The 13,576-nt window shown below is 45.4% G+C and overlaps 1 pseudogene; it reads left to right on the forward strand.

Annotated features, from left to right (window-relative positions):
* Positions 1-2,952: 2,952 nt before the first annotated feature.
* LOC138842403 (lipoxygenase homology domain-containing protein 1-like) overlaps positions 2,953-13,576 on the forward strand; it is a 73,162-nt pseudogene continuing 62,538 nt past the window's right edge.

Here is a 13,576-nt window from a genome sequence, read left to right on the forward strand (position 1 = left end):
AAGCGTTCGAGCAGAGGCGGGTAGGACGGCCTCCTCCCGGCCCCCTCGGGATCCCTCTCTGTCCTGGAGGCGGCCTCGGCCACACCCTGGGGTCGCTGCCAGGCCAAGAGGCCGCAGACTCGGTTCCTCTGTGCTCCCGGGCAGTCCCAGTGCCCTTCTCCCAACCTGCGCTCGCCCCGCTGCTGCTCGGCCCCGGTGCCCGGAGCCTAGCGCGCCCTTACGGTGAATTTACTGTGAATTACCAAAAGGGATGTCCCTTCTGCCTGGAGCCTTCCCTGCAGCCTCGGGTTGGGCCAAGTGCCGCTTCCCGGTAAGCTTTTCCCAAAGCACATAACCCTAACCCGGTGCTTCCTATTCCTGTTTCTGTGTTTCTGTCTAGCCTGCCTCTTCCAACTCGCGGAAGACTTTCCTCAAGATCAGGTCCGTTTGCTCCCCGTTTTTACTTACAGCCCCACCACGTTCCCTGGAATAGAACAGGTTAAAGTTGCATGTTCAACGGAACCGAAGGGCGTGTGTTCTTGAAGACACCTTAAACCCTAAGGTAAATCACATGAAAGAAGGGATTGGAAATTAGAACATGGAATCTAAAAGGTTTAAATACGTCTTAATCTCACTAAGAGGTGTAGACAAAATTATCACTGAATATTCATTTGTAAGTATTAATACAGCACCAAAGAGTGACTCTTGGAATTAGCACAGGAGTTAAGAAGTCTGTTGTGCCACTGGTGGAGATATTTAGGCAAAACACACGTTGTTAGAGCTACTTCAAGATATCTCAGTCTGGAAAAACTGAAGTTTATATATTTGCTTACTTTCAAAATAGTTCAGCCCATGTACAAATGGTTTTATTTTCCCTTTCTGGGAAAGAGGGGGAAATGATAAATTACATAGATAAGAAAGGATGTTGAAATTTTGATAAAGTACAGAAATATAAAATACTATGTTTATAGGGAAGAGAGAATAATAAAAATTATCATGAGACAGCGAGCAGTCATGTAACTTCACTGATTTTTTCTCCTGACAGAGGCCACTTTAATCATTTCTTGCTATTCTGGGCATGTTATTTGTGCTGCTGCAGGCTTCTGTGCTCTTCTTTGTCAGTTTGAGCCATTCCTTGGTACAAAAGTGACAAGTGGTGGTGGTGGAAGCTGACAGAATGAGGTGCAGGGCTGCGTCTTGCTCATTTTTGGGATGGGGGTGGAGACACAGAGCCTTCTTACAAGCATTTAGGTTTCTCCTGCTGTTTGCAGGGTGAGTGAGTGGTTGCCATATCTGAAACGTATCTCAGACAAAATCTAATCCCTACCACCTTCTTATACTCCCTCTCCACCGAAAACAACCCACGTGTCTTAGGGCCACATCACACAAACACATTCCATGGCTGTCTACTTTAATCATGAAAGACTAGAGAAGTTCTGTTCGTTTCTGTATTTGTGTTTCCCAGCTGTCCCAGTGAAAGGGAACTCCCTGGTGACCTGGGGGTATTGAGGTGAGCTTTTGCTGTGGCTGCATAATGTGTACGGCGTTCTCGGGCACGCGAGCTCCTGCTGTTGGCGTTTTGATTCCATTCCTTTAATATCACCACGCCTCCCTCCAGGCTCACTGCTCTCATACTCCCACCTGTTCACTGGCTTTGGGGGGATGTTCACATCCTGATGTAAAATGTGGTTCACAGCCCTCGACCACTGGCCTTGGCTAGGTCACTCAGCTTCTTTTGCAGCACGTGATGGGGTAGAAATTGAAGGATGGGCGCAGACACGTGCATAGGCAGGTAGATAGAGGCACATGCAGAAGAAACTACGCGTGCCCTACAAATGACTCTCATCGAAAGTAGCTAAAATCTATCCTGTTCTATTAGAAATGGTCCATGAGGAAACATCTGATGGCAATGTAAAACTAATTTTTTAAAAAATCCCATAGCAATGATGGCCACTGAAGGGAATTAAGAGTTAACAGTTTTGATGATTTCAAGTGTATAAGAATCTAATCCTGGAGCCATCTAGAGGGAGTTATTTTTAGTAGATATCTAGTGCTCAGAGGTCTCTGTGGCTTTCAGGGCCAGAGCATTGCTTTAGTCCAGTAGTTTCTGAAAGAAGAGAAATCAGAGAAGAGACATTCCATAGGTAGACTGAACAAAAGACAAGACTAGAGTATGATTTTTTAAATGTTAATTGGTCAGTCAATAAACCCTGGCTTGGTTGCAAGGATGAGAAATTCATGAAAGCTAATTTTAGAAATGGCAATTTTGAACGTGACTGTCATGGAATCCAGCTTTAAGAAATAAAGCTCAGGGTTTCCCTGGTGGCACAGTGGTTAAGAACCTGCCTGCCAATGCAGGGGACACAGGTTGAATCCCTCGCCCAGGAAGATCCCATATGCTGTGGAGCAGCTAAGCCCGCGCACCACAACTACTGAGCCTGCGCTCTAGAGCCCGTGCTCTGCAACAAGAGAAGCCACTGCAATGAGAAGCCCGTGCACCTCAGTGAAGAGTAGCCCCCGCTCGCCTCAACTAGAGAAAGCCCATGCACAGCAACGAAGACCCAACACAGCCAAAAATAACTAAATAAATTAAAAGAAATAAAGCTCAACTTTGTAAACTAGACAGTCACCAGTCAGCCCGTCACTCTCTGAATTTTCAAAGTGTCTCTTCGTTGAAAATCTCCATTCTTCTCTCTGGAGATCAGCTTCTTCTGGAAGGTTCTCACCCATCTCTTTGGCTTGCAGCAGGCTCGGGTTCCGGAGTACCAGCTGGCCTTACCAGTACCAGTACCGTGAAGCCTCCTTGGGCAGCATTCTCGGATCACAGTTGCTATATCTTTTAGGTCAAAATATTAAGAGAGAACATCTGATTAACTAATCTCCAGTCGGCTAGGATGGAAGGCAGGTCCTCTGGTACAAACCTTGCTCTCCAAGGCTTACTTCTTTCTGGAACATCTAAAAAGGGGATGGGGGATGGGGGATGACTGTCGCCTGAATTACATTTGCTGTGACACCAACTATGTACAAGGTACTGTGTTTGGCAATGAGAGAATATAATAGTAATGATATTTCTTGACCATTTATCACATGTCAGATAGCAGGTGTCAGATGAGAAATTTAAATATGTATGTTTAATCCTGCATCCTTATGCTGTAGGTATGATTATTACCTGTACTTTACAAATGAGGAAACTTGAGGCTTAGAGAGGTTGAGAACATGGGCCGGGCAGTCTGACTCCACACCATTCCCGAGCCTATGTTCTTACACACAAAAAGGTGACCTCCTTTGTCCTGGCCTGTGAAGGAAGCTATGCAGCCAGTCGTCTAGCTGCAAAGATGGGTGCATAAACCCAAACAAAGCAAGATGGCATAATTAGGGGCTAAGTCAATGCATAAAATAATGCTATGTTATTAGATTCTAGAGGGGGGAGAGAAAGGACACTGTCAGCTGAGCGGTCAGAGGAAATGAGGTCTCTCTTTGCCTTTGAAGGGTGCAGGGAAGAGCGGTCCTGACAGCTGAGTGGAATGTGTGAGCTCACAGGTCTCCTGTCAACCCCACCTGTTAGCATCCTCCAGTGATTTCCAGGCCGGTGTGGTTGAATTAGCGCCACAGCTCGGCCTCTGAACTCCTTGGCGTTCTCGCCCCCCTCCAGTGACCCCTGTGGCCCCCCGACTGCCCCACTGCACCCCCACCTTGTCTTGCCAGCAACCTCCTGTGCCTCGGCCCTGCAGCATCTGCTCTCCGTGCCTTCACCTGTGCTCTCCCTCCCTGCCGTGCCCTCCTGACCTCTGGCTTCCTGTCAAGCACCTGTTCACCGTCCAGATTCCAGCTGCATCGGCACCTCTTCGTTGAAATGTGCCTGTTCTTCCCCACTCTGGGCATTCGGAGGTGGCCAGTCCCCTTTCCTGCTCCTATAACACCTGGAAGCATTTCTTACATCACGTACGACGATCTGCACAGCCACACCTTTGCACGTTCATCTCTCCTCTTATACTGAGCTTGTCTCTTGTTCTTGCATCTTCAGCACTTAGCAGAGGGCCTGGCACACACAAGGCTCTTCCTGAACGTCTGTTGCCTGGGTGGATGGATGGAAGGCGTGTGGGATAACCGTAACTGTGGTTACCGTGGGATAATGGTAACATTCAGGTACCACTTAGTAGGACAGGCAGTGTTTCCACAAGGCTGTGCCTTTCAGCTTCATCACAGCTCTGAGGCAGGTAATCTAGTCAAGGAGACTGAGCTTCCAGAGGGTAACATTACAAGGCCAGGAAGTACTGAAGCTGGGTTTTCTGAGCTCAGCCTTCTTCTGCACAAGTTGCTTCTAACGTGGAAGTTGGTTTGTTTAGAGGGAAGCTGCCAGGATGTGCTGTTACTCCCCGAAAGCACATTTCCCAAAGTGGGAATATTTGCCCTGAATTTTAAGGTAATGTGATTCTTTTTGGAGATGCCAAGGAAAAGCTACTAAAGGAAGCTATGTGAGAGCAAGATAGAGTCGCCACTCAGGATGTACTAAAATGGTGTCACCTACCTTTCTGTGCCAGATTCCTTGAGACCAAGGGGTGGCCACTCTCCGCCTGAGCCCGGGGTCAGGCTCAGAGTCTCAGGCCCGCCCTTGGTCTCGTCACAGCCCCGTCATGAACAGCGACCCGCTGGGGGCCCGGCTGCATTTATCAGTGTTAGTGCGTGAGGACTGAGAGGCAGATGGTCGGTCCGCAGGTCTAGCAGTTCAGACGTTTCATTCTTCAAGCCACAGTTACGGTGTCATTTTCCCACAGTGATGAGTACACAGTAGATTGGATTGTGTTTGACTTTCTAAAAAGATACTCCTATAATTACCTTTTAACTTTCAAAATTAATGCAGAATCAAACTTATTGTAAAAATAGAGAAAAACAAAAATTGATTTTCTCTCCTGTTTTCTTCTCTCTCTCTTTTTTTTTCTTTTCCTCAGACGGCTTCCCTTTATGTCTCAGGGCATAATTCATTCAGAAATCGAACTTTATCTACAAGGTGAGGATTAATGACAGCTTGAATAGAAGAAAGTACAACATGATTTTGGTACAACTGACAGCCAGGACATACCCAGGTGCCCCCAGGATGTCCCCTTAGGTAGCTTACCCTTCACGTCAGATTTCCAGCTATTCCTCATGGTGAAAATAGAAGCATGTGTAAAGTGTGTCTTGGCAATGCAAATGCCCTCCTGTAAGTTAAAAAGCAACCCAAGGATTTGCTCCCATTTAAGAGTTAAAGTCACACTTTTTTTTTCTCCCACTTACAATGTCATCAGACAGATCTATCATTAACTGCACTTTGCTTTTATTTTTTCAGAAATGCAAATAAATCATCAAGCTAAAATACAAGAGGAAGCAAATGGTAAGTGTTATTGCCACCCTTTGTCTTTTTAATTATCTGAAATAATTTATTTCTGTTTTAAGATTACTTGCCTTGTACAAATTTTAATATATTTGTATTGAGTTTAAACTATTGATTAAATATACTTAAAATGAATCTAGAAACAGGTATTAAATTATAGCTTGATTTATAAAGAAACGAGCATAAGTAACTTTAGCCACAAAAGCTTTTTCCCTTCAATAACTTAAATGTATAGGGGAAATAATTATTTTTCAAAGGATTAATTTCTATTAATATACTTTTTGTTAGCCACTAACTTTGCATATTGGTTTCTCAGTTTTATTTTTAAGTCCTTTGAGATTAGCTTTTGCTATTAGATCCTCTTAAAATCAACTTGCAACTGTGTTATTAATATGTTTACACTTTAAAGCTGATCTGAGTGAGGTAAGTACGGATTCCTAATATGCATGTCAAGTCAGCAAACGTCTGTGTTTTCAACAATGTTTGTACTGTGTGTGGGAATTTGAAACCAGGCTAGGTTTAATGCTAACGTTATTATATTCATAAAGTCCCGTACCGACTAGGATGGTTGCTGAGATGCAAGCACCCTGTCCAGGCTGATGATTAGCATTTGCATTTATTGATGGTAGAAATTGCATTTCGGCTTAGATTTTACTTTATGTTTTTTAGTTATTTATAGAGAAAAGGCTGTGCATGTGTTAATATGGACAGAATTTTATTAATGTTCTGGAATCACTTAGTAAGTAACTTTAAGGGGTCTCAAAAGGTCTGTGTCTTACAATAAGCCCTTAAGTAATAGAGCTTGAAATGACATTCTAAGTGGAAAATTATCCATTAATTCCAGAACTTGGCAGGGCATATATGAATAATAGAGGCTAATAGTTTTAAACTGAAGATTCTAATTAAGGATGGAAGTGTTGAAATTCCTTTGTTAATAATATTAGCCATGTAATCAATATAAGTGTTACCGAATATAGTGAAGTTACGTTATACAGCAGAGGTGTTTACCTAGGAGTTTGGTAGATATAGTTTATCAGTGTAATTTTGGTTAAAATAAACTATTATAAGGTGGTTTTTCTGGTTATTATTTCTGTGGTTTTAGTTTTTTCTTATGGCCTCACTAAAATGTCTTCTTTTCTTAACATCTTTATAGGAGTGTAATTGCTTTACAATGGTGTGTTAGTTTCTGCTTTATAACAAAGTGAATCAGCTATACGTATACATATATCCCGATATCTCCTCCCTCTTGCCTCTCCCTCCCACCCTCCCTATCCCACCCCTCCAGGCAGTCACAAAGCACCGAGCTGATCTCCCTGTGCTATGCGGCTGCTTCCCACTAGCTATCTATTTTACGTTTGGTAGTGTATATATGTCCATGCCGCTCTCTCACTTCGTCCCAGCTTACCCTTCCCCCTCCCCGTGTCCCCAAGTCCACTCTCTATCTACGTCTTTATTCCTGTCCTGCCCCTAGGTTCTTCAGAACCTTTTTTTTTTTTTTCAGATTCCGTATATATGTGTTAGCATACGGTATTTGTTTTTCTCTTTCTGACTTACTTCACTCTGTATGACAGACTCTAGGTCTGTCTTTGTTTTTACAGTACTAATGTGGATTAATCACAGACCTTAGTTCGTGAGACACTATCATTTGTCTGTGAATGATCCTCTTTTATTTTATTTCATTTTTAAATTCTGAAGAATATGATCTTTAATATGTCTTGCGATATTGTTACCAAAAGTGGGGTCCCTGCTCCGTTTCAATGTGATTCTAGAAATACATTGATAGTCTTATAGTTAGGTGAATAAGCTAATTGATGGTGTGGCAAGAACCTTGAGAAGTTAGGAAGTCTAACCTGATGAGGCGGGGTTCCCTTGTGGTTCAGTCCTGAGGAGCAACCATGAGTCTTAGATTTTGAAAGTGTATGAAGCACATTTACACAATTCATCCCTTTTTATGTTGCTGCATAAAATGTGCTATTTCAGTGTAATGGTAGAAGGAAAGGAAAAGGAAGGAATCAGCTGAGCTAATTTCATTTTGGGGTGATGGTACAATTAGGTACCATCACTAACTCTGTGCCATGTTTAATGAACTCCCACAATTATCTAAGGCATATTTTCCAAAGCTTGACACCTTATAAACATAAGTATAATTCTACAGGTAAAATCATTGCCCTAGTAAAACTGCATTTCTGAGTTAGACTGGACTTGGTCATGAGATAATATTCTTAATGTACATTGCTGGATTGAATTTTCTAACTTGTCAGTGCCTTCTGTGTAACGCTCTTATAGCTAGCCACTATACTAAACCCTCTTATTAAGCCAATACGTTTATATTAATCCTATAATAATAAGTACATTTGAATGAATTCTAATTCTAATACATTTTCACAAGATACTTCTGAATGATCTGGAAAAACAGCCGTATCACATGTGAATGATCATGCCCCTTTTCTCGTCCTAAGATGCTATCTAGGTCCCTGGTACAATGTGGAGAAGCAGTAATGGGAGCATTAGTAGTGAACACATAGGATTTGCTGTGTCGGTGCTGAGTGTTTTAGATATACTCATTTATGTAATCCTTACAATAACCCATGAGGTAGATAGTATCACTGCTCCATTTTACAGGTGATGAAACTAAAGGACAGAGAAGCTTTTTGTTTGTTTGATTGTTTTTAGCTTGCCTGAAGTCACACAGGTGGCAAATAGCAGATTTAGAATCTGAATCCAGATGGTTTTGACTCCATAGCCTGTACTGTTCTTGCTTTAAAGGAGCGCCTTCTAACTTCCCACGGACATCAAGAATGCGTGTGTTTATGTGTGTGTATATATCATCTATATCTTTGGATTTACTTTGTTGTGTTATTTTTCTAACTTATTAGGCCATATCTTTGGATTTTTAGCTTTCAACCTCATTCCGGGCCCAAGTGAAAGTATGTTTTTAACTGTCAGGGGAGATTATCATCGTTATTGTTATTATCCTTATTAATCTCTTTTCCACCTGGAACCTTTGTGGAGACAAATTGTGTTTCTGCTAAACCCCCTTTCCTGACACTTATTTGCTGGCCCACCTCTCACCAAGGCTGCAGCCCCTTTGGGCTCACTTCCAAAGTTGCCAGGCTGGCCTGCTCCCACCCGCTTGGGAGCCCAGCCCGGGGCCTCAGCACCTCCACAACAGGTCAGCCGGGCTTTCTTTTTTTAAATTTTATTTATTTTATTATTTATTTGGTTGCGCTGGCTCCTTAGTTGCGGCACGTGGGCTCCTTAGTTGCGGCCGGCAGCCTCCTTAGCAGTGGCATGCGAACTCTTAGTTGCGGCATGCCTGTGGGATCTAGTTCCCTGACCAGGGATTGAACCCGGGCCCCCTGCACTGGGAGCGTGGAGTCTTACCCACTGCGCCACCAGGGAAGTCCCTAGCCGTCTTGATTTCAACTGTGCTCACCCCTTGGTTTCTGCCGATGGCCCCTTTTATCGTTATTGTTATTTGGCACTGGGGATTTTTTCTTAACTTCCTTGGGAATGAAATAATGAACTAAAAAGTTTGGGGCTTTGAGTTTTTTTGTGTGTTTGTTTTTGCCATTTATTTGGAATCTAATGGTGTTATAGTGCAGGGTGGGGGGTGGGGGTGAGGGGATGGTGGTGGTGGTAAAAATCTCATCCCAGGAAACTGGCTCAGAAGTATCAGAAACTGGTCTTAAGTCAAGCAGTTAGTGAAAGGAAGAACTCAGTGCTTCACCATTACACAAAACTGCTGCGCTCGAAATGGCTCTGCTTCCTACACGCCCTCGAGGGTTTCTGACTGGAGGGACTGTAACATTCTTGGAGCACTTGCTCATTTGTTTACAGGCAATGCCAGCTCTTTGTAGCCTGATTATTAGCAACTTGGTGGATTATCTGTGGTAAATAGATTAAAATATTTCCTGTCTTCGTGATTCTATTTTCCATATATGCTTACTGGCCTCACAACCCACATGGCATCTGCTCTGGGGAAGAAACTGAAATTTAATTATTAGCCTCAGCTAAACATAATTAAGAACATAAACTACCCTATGAAATCCTCCTGCATCCCGAATTTAATGTCGATGGCTTGGGATTGCCCCCTGCTCCCATCACTTATGGCACAGTTTTCAGTGGCTGTGTGGACAGTAATGAACTCCTGCGTCAGAACCTTCTGCCCGTGTCAGTCTGGCTTCCTGGAGAGGAGGACACAGCGGGGGTGCCTGGGAACGGGGTGGGGGGCGGTTAGGGGCCAGCGTCGCAGAGAAGTGCCCGCGGTGTGTGCAGCGCACGTGCCAGCGAAGCCGCCTCTGGGCTTTGCCTCACCGGCCCTGACACACAGCCTGCAACCGGGTCATCAGACTCCAGGGACTAAATGGACAGGAGGGGCCGTGTGTGAAGAGGTGTGGAACCCGAAGAGGAAGGTGAGCCTAGCGCGCTCTCTGCAGCAGAGGCTGATGTTTGCTGGGACTTGCTGTTCGGTGCCCGGAACCTTCGGCGTGGGTTTAAGGAAGAGCTAAGTGAGCAGCCAGGAAGAGGACACAGGGCTTCCCAGGCCCCTGCTTGGCTTTCGCCTCATTTTCTCCTGCCGTTAAATAGCCAGTGTTTGGCTAGTCATTCGTGTGCCATTGATTCTAGAATATTGGTCCACGCCTTTCCCTGACTGAGACAAAAAACCCGTAATTCAACACAGTAATTGAATGGAGTGGATTTGACATTAGCACAGAAATACTGTGATCTCAGCATCTTCAGAACATCCAAGAGCTATGCAGACACATTGCCACAAAGAGCCTACTTTCAACCAGTTTGTGTTTAGAGATAATTCACAGATAGCAGAGTACGGTTTGGGGTGAAATAAATTAATCAAGTGGTTCTTACTTAATCTGAGGCAAGGTTTCTCAGCGTTGAGACTGCTGACATTTGGGGCTGGATAATTCTTTGCTGTAGAGACTGTCAAATATAGGATGTTTAGCAGCATCCGTGGCCTCTACCCACTCCATGCTAATAACGTTCAACCCCAGTTGTGACCATAAAAAATGTCTCCAGGCATCACCAGATGTCCCCTGGAAGCAAAATCAGCCCCCTGTGGGGATCCACTGAACTAGAGAATCGTGATTCTGTTGGAAAAGGGGGCTGAGGGGTGTCGGAAGGGGGCAGACTGCATCTGCTACAAATGTTTGCAGTTATAACATTTCCTGTCCCATATACTCTTCCAGAACCTTGCCAATTCCTCATCAGAGGGTGGAGTCACCTGGGCAAACTTTTAAGACTCCCTCAGCTAAGCGTGTGGGGCAGAAGTTACGCTATGTGACATTTCTGCTGTGCACTGCAGGTCCTGAAAGGCGATGTCGCTTCTGCCTGGCCCTGCCTCTCTCTCTGGGGATGTTTGGAACCCAGCCCCCATGCTACAGGGAGGCCTAGACCACATGGAGAGGTCTGCTTGCGGAGACACAGAGGCTGTTGCCCTGAGCCCTGGCGGAGCTTCCAGTCATGTAAGAGCCATCCTGGAAGCAGATCCCCCCGCCCTCAATTGGAGTCACCCCAGCTGACACCGTGTGGAGCAGGGAAGAGCCTTCGCTGCCGAGCCTGCCCCAAACTGCAGACACATTGGCAAGAGTAGCAATTGTTGCTGTCTTACGGCATCAAGCTTAGGGTGGTTTGCTGCACGGCAGTCGATGACCACAGCAGCAGAACTGGTAGAGGGTAGCTCACGGAGACGTGCATACCTCAGTCAAGACTTGACGTCTACGTAAATGAAGGTCATGGGTTGCTGTTCTAGTGACTGGTGTACAGCGATGTGCTTCCGAAGGTAGGTTGGGACCTAGTACACTGCTCGGCGATCAGAACACAAAGTACTTGAGAACTGTTAGCAGATACCCACAGGGAGGCCTCTAGGTCAGCCAGAGTGAGGTGGTGGTGAGCAGAGGTGGAGCGGCACGGGGAGAATTAGCAGCGAGTGCGAGTCTGAGGGGGATTTTGTGCTAGGACGCCTCTGATGAGAAGCTGGAATCCAGGCTGAGGCTGGTCACAGGGAACCTGGGCACCTGACAGGAACTTGCCGTTTAACTGTGATGCCGTCTTCCCTGCCAAGTCAAGGTTTGAAGTGGAGCTGAATATATCCCCCAGAGGGGCAGGGGATTCGTGGTAAACTGCCCTAGAGAACAGTCATTCTACCTGAATAGTGACATGTAACGGGTTCCAGCGTGCAGAGAGGCTACTGAGCATCTTGGTTAATAGTGTGGATTCTAAATCTTGATGGTACCACTTACTCCCTGCATGGCTTGGGTAAATCACTGTATTTCCCCGTGTCTCAGTTCCTTCTTTTAAAACGAAGACAATAATAGAAACGATCAGGCTGCTGTGAAGATTAGGTAAAATTATATCTGTAAAGCGCTTACACAGACCCTGGTGCGTCGCATGTGCGCAGTAGATGCTCATTTTTAATCTCCTTTCCCTGGTGATGAGATGTGTCATGGGTCTTGAGCATCTGACAGCAGCCCCGCTGGACCAGCATCTGGGCTGGAGAGGGGAGCAGGCTGCACCGCCGTCCACGGTCTCTGGCACTGCTTCCCCACTTAGAACTGGGGTGTCCTTCACACAGCAATACACACTGAACAGAACCTGAGAGACGACAAGAGATTCCCCCAATCCAACATCAATATGAAATATATAATAGATTCATTGCTGATAGGGTTCTATGGTTGTTTTCCGGACTTAAAGTGGAGAATATTAAGCATTGTTTGAAAGCATTTTATTCTAGGAAGCATAACTGTTTCTAATTCAGAATCAAATGTTTCCCAACTCGTGTGGTAGTCAGCATGTAATTTCTCTATTGCTTTACGTGTATAATAGGATTAATAATATTTGTCTCTTGGAAGAATAAAAATATTTGTAAAGTACTTAAAAATTTCAAAAAAATCTCATGATCCTCTTATGAGGTTGTATTTTGAAGGACTTGTGAGTTTATATACATAGAATTGTTTGGAGATAAAATTATCAAAATTAGAATAGAGTAATAATTTGTCTTATTTACAATGTCTTTGCCAATCTTATTGAAATGTATTTACTCACCCTTCAAAATTTGGGTCATACGAGGTCAATATTGTTTCTCTTATCTTTGTGCTAATAACAAGACCAATTATGAGGGAAATAACAATGTCCTTGTCCTTTGTACAAAAAATAACACTAATGACATATCATCAGAAAGACTTGTTCTTTGTTAATTGAGAAATACTTTTATATTGTGCTGAAACATTCCTAATAATACCTTGAATGCCCTTCCTCACCCATGAGGTCTTTACTTTTCAAAATACTTCTTAACAGATCCCAAATGTTGTATGCATCTTCCACTCATTCTTTGTCTGAGAGGCTACCGTGTGCTGGTGTTGTGCTAGGCGTTGGGGATACAGGGACATTTAAGATAGAAACGTGCCCTGCAGGGGGTGGGAGGCATGGAGAGGTGGCGTTAATTTACTTGTCTAAGGGCTGAAGTGTGCCCGGGTCCAGGAGAGCAGGGACAGGCTTCATTCTCGTGAGTGGGAAGGGCGTCTGGAAACGCTCCTTAGAGGGGGTGACCTTGAGCTGAGCCCGGGGTCAAAGGAGTTCACGGGGGTGGGGGGGGTGGGGGGGGAGGATTAGAGGTAGGTGAGGGACATCCTGGCTGAGCCTGGAGGTGGGAAGGGGCCCTCTGGATGGCTGGAGGGTGGAGCAAAGCAAAGCTGTCCTGTGAGGGGGCCACAGGGGTCGGAGGCTGCTTTTGAGGGTGCTGTGGCTCGGCGGGTGTCAGTATCACCAGCAGAGTTGAGTTAAGCATTTCACAGGCTTGCCGATCTGTAAGTAAGGTTAAAATACCGCCGTGGAAGTAAAGATGGGAAAAGGCCCCTCTCAAGGAGCCAAGGGACGGTGGGTGGAAGGGATTCTTGGATTCACCACGTGGCGTCTGGGGGACCCTCCCCTGGGGGCTTCGGGGTGGAGGCGGATCTGTTTAACTTCAGGGCCTGCAGTTCTCTTTCTCTTCCATCTCCCCTGCGCCGAGGCTCCCCTCCACCTGGCAGGCGCTGCGCAAGCGTCTCTGCGGCGGCGTGGTACCTGTCTTCATAGGCTGGCTCCACCTTCCCTTCCCGTAACCAGGCCCGCGGAGGTGCATCTGCACAGGCGCACTGGGTTTTGTTACCTTCGCTGCATCTCCCTGTGATGCTTGGGTACGTGTCAGGGGCATGCGCTGCTGTGTGTGTG

Source organism: Globicephala melas, chromosome 17 (genome assembly GCF_963455315.2).
Source record: "Globicephala melas chromosome 17, mGloMel1.2, whole genome shotgun sequence".
NCBI classification, from domain to species: Eukaryota; Metazoa; Chordata; class Mammalia; order Artiodactyla; family Delphinidae; genus Globicephala; species Globicephala melas.